Below are 5,239 nucleotides of genomic sequence, written 5' to 3'. Positions count from 1 at the left end.
GGTCACCAAGTAGTTCTTCCGTTTTGGGGGGGTTCACATCTGCAAAACAACTCAGGAAATTTGCATCAAATACTATGTAGGTACTTCAGAGAGGAGCTAAAGCAGAGGATATGCAGGAAGGCCTGTCCTAGGAAGGCCCTATATGGTCCTGCTTGGTTACATTGTCACACCCACAACTACTAGGAGATATTAAAAGTAAAATAAGTTGCTTGGAAAATCACAAAGGTTTGAGAGACAACCAAGAGCTAGGGCAAGTTTGAATAATGTTTCATCATTTACACAAGGTCACTCTTTCAAGACTAGGAGTGGTGGCTGTTTTATCCAATGCATAGAAATCAACACAGAATGTCAAGAAAAATGGAGAAACAGAGGAATTTGGTCCAAACAAAAGAACAAGATAAGATCTCAGAAAAATACATTAATGAAACTAAGAGAAGGGATTTAATTAATGAACATTTAAAAATAATGGTCATAAGGATGCTCACTGATAACTTTAAATTCTCCACTTGAGAATGTGATAAATGGAATGTTGTCTGCCATAGTAAACAAAGGATGTCACAGTCATCAGCGATTGCAGCCACTGCTAATGGTGAGCTGGTGAGCCCTAAGGGAACTCAGGAAGGAAAAGAATACCTGTCATTTAGCAGCCATCAGACTGTAACCACGTCCTAAGGTGAGCCCTGAGAAAACTCAGGATGTGAAAACACAGGATATTGGCCCCAGATAGCTGAGGTGCATATCAAAGGAATGATTTCAGTGAGCGCAAAATCTTGCATCTTCCCATACATCCTCCCTTTGGTATTTAGCATACCAAAAGGTGCTAAATTATTTAACTTGGGATATCTGGTTTTCTTTAATTAACAGTAATCTTTTGATGTTCCTACTACCTACCCTTTGTTGCAAAACTCCTATATATCCTAGCTCCCCCACCCCACCTCCTTGGAGCTGTTCTCTCAGGGTTACTTGATATGCTGCCTCCTGGGCTTGAAGCCCTAAAAATTCCTGCTGATTAAAACATTACCCTCAACTTTTAGATTGTGAATAATGTTTTAGTCAGCAAATGTAATGCAGTGGGAAGAAATGGATCTTTTCAATAAATGATCCTAGATCAATTAGAAATCCGTACGGAAAATTGAATACTGACATTATTCAGAAAAAAAGTAGTTTGAAATGAATCATAGCCCTAAGTTTGAAAGGTAAATTATACAGTTTTTAGAAAATAATATAGAAGAATGCCTTCACAGACTTTGAGAGAGACAAAATATTCTTAAATTAGAACAGAAAGTACTAACTATAAAGGAAAAGATTGATAAATTAGACTTGATTAAAATTAAGACCCTTTCATCAAATGAGTCTCTTAAAATATCAAAAAGAAAGTCACAGAGCATGAGAAGATATTTATAATACATATATATGACAAAGACCTCATATTCTTAATATATATAAAATTCCTACAAGTAAATTAAAAAAATAAAAGTAAAAAAGACAGCCATAGAAAAATGGGTAAGAGATTTGAACAAACACTTCACAAAAGAGGATATCAATATAGCCATTAAGCATATAAAAAGATAATCAACTTCATTAGTCATCAGGGAGATGCAAATTAAAACCACAATGAAATACTACAACAAACCCACCTGAAATACTAAAATTCAAATGATTAGTGACACTAGATGCTGGTGACAATACTGAGAGACAAATAATCTCCTTCATTCATGTACAAAGTATAAATTAGCATATTCCTTTGGTTAAATAATTCCACATCTACAGTATTGTATATAGAATGTACAGAATTGTGTATATTTGTGTACCAAAAGATATATACAAGAATGTTTAGGGCTGCTGGGTCTGACATGGCCTGGTTTGTGGAGGCTCCACTTCTTTCTTTCTTTCTTTATTTATCGTGGGTGCCTTCGAGTGTGTGTGTGCCCTCCACTACTTGGTGGGGAAGGAGGAGTTGGAACCGGGGTCAAAACGCTGCATGACTCATAGATGAGGGAATGTCAAGCTGTTGTCACAGCCCCCGTGCCTGAGAAGGCCTTGTTCCCCAGGATGGAGCATCTGGTGCCAACAAGATGGCAGATGGGGAACTGAATGTGGACAGTCTTATCACCAGACTGCTAGAGGTGTAAGGATGTTGTCCAGGAATTTTGTGCAGATGACTGAAGCAGAAGTTCAGGGCTTATGTATCAAATCTCGGGAGAACTTTCTCAGCCAGCCTATTATTTTGGAATTGGAAGGGCCACTGAAAATTTGTGGAGGTATTCATGGACAGTATACAGATTTGCTGTGAATATTTGAATACGGATGCTTTCCCCCAGAAGCCAACTATCTTTTCTTAGGAGATTATGTGGACAGAGGAAAGCAGTCTTTGGAAACCATTTGTTTGCTATTGGCTTATAAAATCAAATATCCAGGGAATTTCTTTCTCTTAAGAGGAAAACATGACTGTGCTAGAGTCAATTGCATTTATGGATTCTATGATTAATGCAAAAGAAGGTTTAATATTAAATTATGGAAGACCTTAACTGATTGTTTCAACTGTCTGCCTACAGCTGCCATTGTGGATGAGAAGATTTTCTGTTGTCATGGAGGACTGTTACCAGACCTGCAATCTATGGAGCAGATTTGGAGAATTATGAGACCTACTGAAGTCCCTGACACAGGTCAGGTTTGCTCTGTGATTTGTTGTGGTCTGACCCAGACAAGGAAGTGCAAGTTTGGGAAGAAAATGGTCGTGGTGTTTCCTTCACTTTTGGAGCTGTTGTCACTGGTAAATTTCTGAATCGTCATGATTTAGACTTGATTTGTCAAGCTCATCAGGTGGTGGAAGATGGATATGAAATCTTTGCTAAGTGATAATTGGTAACCATATTTTCAGCCCCAAATTACTTTGGCAAGTTTGATAATGCTGGTGGAATGATGAGTGTGGATGCAACTTTGATGTGTTCATTTCAGATATTGAAGTCATCTGAAAAGAAAGCTAAGAACCAATACGGTGGACTGAGTTCAGGACATCCTGTCACTCCACCTTGAACAGCTAATCCATTGAAGAAAAGGTGAAGAAAGGAACTCTGTAAAGAAACCATCAGATTTGTTAAGGACATACTTCATAATATATAAGTGTGCACTGTAAAACCATCAAGCCATTTGACACCCTTTATGATCATCCACCAGGGGGCAGAAAACGGAAGCAAACGGAACTACAACCCTGCAGCCTGCAGAAAGGAGACCACAAACACAGTAAGTTAGACAAAATGAGATGACAGAGAAATATGTTGCAGACGAAGGAGCATGGTAAAAATCCACAAGACCAAATAAATGAAGAGGAAATAGGCAATCTACCTGAAAAAGAATTTACAGTAATGATACTAAAGATGACCTAAGATCTCAGAAATAGAATAGAGGCACAGATTGAGAAGATACATGAATTGTTTAACAAGGGCCTAGAAGAAATAAAGAACAAACAATCAGTGATGAACAACACAATAACTGAAATGATAAATACACTAGAAGGAACAAATAGCAGAATAACTGAGGCAGAAGAATGGATAAGTGAGCTGGAAGATAGAATGGTGGATATAGCTGCAATGGAGCAGAACAAAGAAAAAGAGAATGAAAGACACGAGGACAGTCTCAGAGACTTCTGGGACAACATTAAATGCAAAAACATTCGAATTATAAGGGTCCGAGAAGAAGAAGAGGAAGAGAAAGAGTCTGAGAAAATATTTGAAGAGATTATAGTTGAAAACTTCCCTAACATGGGGAAGAAAATCATCACCCAATTCCAGGAAGTACAGAGAATACCATGCAGGATAAACCCAAGGAGATACACTCTGAGACACATATTAATAAAACTAACAAAAATTAAATACAAAGAAAATGTATTAAAAGCAGCAAGAGGAAAGCAATAAATAATATACAATGAAATACCCATAAGCTTATCAGCTTATTTTTCAGCAGAAACTCTGCAAGCCAGAAGGGAGTGCCAGAATATATTTAAAGTCATGAAAGGGAAAAAAACTAAAACCAAGAATACTCTACCCAGCAAGGATCTCATTCAGATTCAACGGAGAAATCAAAAGCTTAACAGACAAGCAAAACCTAAGAGAATTCAGCACCACCAAACCAACTTTCAACAAACGCTAAAGGAACTTCTCTAGGCGGGAAACACAAGAGAAGAAAAACACCTACAAAAACAAACCCAAAACAATTAAGAAAATGGTAATAGGAACATAAATATCAATAATTACCTTAAATGTAAATGGATTAATTGCTCCAACTAAATGACACAGACTGGCTGAATGGATACAAAAACAAGACCTGTATATATGCTGTCTAAAAGACACCCACTTCAGAGCTCGGGACACATACAGACTGTAAGTGAGGGGATGGAAAGAGATATTCCATGCAAATGGAAATCAAAAGAAAGCTGGAGTAGCAATACTCATATCAGAAAAAATAGACTTTTAAATAAAGACTATTAAAAGAGACAAGAAAAGACACAACAAAATGATCAAGGAATCAATACAAGAAGAAGATATAAAAATTATAAATATTTATGCACCAAAAATACATAAGGCAAATGCTAACAGCCATAAAAGGGGAAATCAACAGTAACACAGTAATATTGGGGGACTTTAACACTCCACTTACACCAATGGATAGATCATCCAGACAGAAAATTAATACAGAAACACAGGCCTTAAATGATACATTAGACAAGATAGAATTAATTGATATTTATAGGACATTCTATCCAAAAGCAGCAGAATACACTTTCTTCTCAAGTACACACGGAAAATACTCCAGGACAGATCACATCTTGGGTCACAAATCAAGCCTTGGTAAATTAAATGAAACTTAAATCATAGCAAGCATCTTTCCGACCACAACGCTATGAGATTAGAAATCAATTACAGGAAAAAAAATGTAAAAAGCACAAATACATGGAGGCTAAACAGTATGCTGCTAATTAACCAAGAGATCACTGAACAAATCAAAAAGGAAATCAAAAAATACCAGGAAACAAATGACAATGAAAACACCATGAACAAAAACCTATGGGATGCAACAAAAGCAGGTCTAAGAAGGTAGTTAATAGCAATATGATACTGCTTCAAGAAATAAGAAAAATCTCAAATAAACAACCTAACCATACACCTAAAGCAAATGGCAAAAGAACAACAACAACAACAACAAAATAACCTAGTAAAGGAAAGAAAACATAAAGATCAGA

General features: G+C 36.6%; 1 pseudogene; it reads left to right on the top strand.

Moving 5' to 3' along the window:
* The first annotated feature begins 2,075 nt into the window (after positions 1-2,075).
* Positions 2,076-3,036, top strand: LOC133082252 (serine/threonine-protein phosphatase PP1-beta catalytic subunit-like; annotated as a pseudogene).
* Positions 3,037-5,239: the final 2,203 nt, after the last annotated feature.

The sequence above is a fragment of the Eubalaena glacialis genome, chromosome X (genome assembly GCF_028564815.1).
Source record: "Eubalaena glacialis isolate mEubGla1 chromosome X, mEubGla1.1.hap2.+ XY, whole genome shotgun sequence".
Classification (NCBI taxonomy): Eukaryota; Metazoa; Chordata; class Mammalia; order Artiodactyla; family Balaenidae; genus Eubalaena; species Eubalaena glacialis.
The sequence above is the reverse complement of the archived record's forward strand: the minus strand, read 5'-3'. Positions and strand labels throughout refer to the sequence as shown.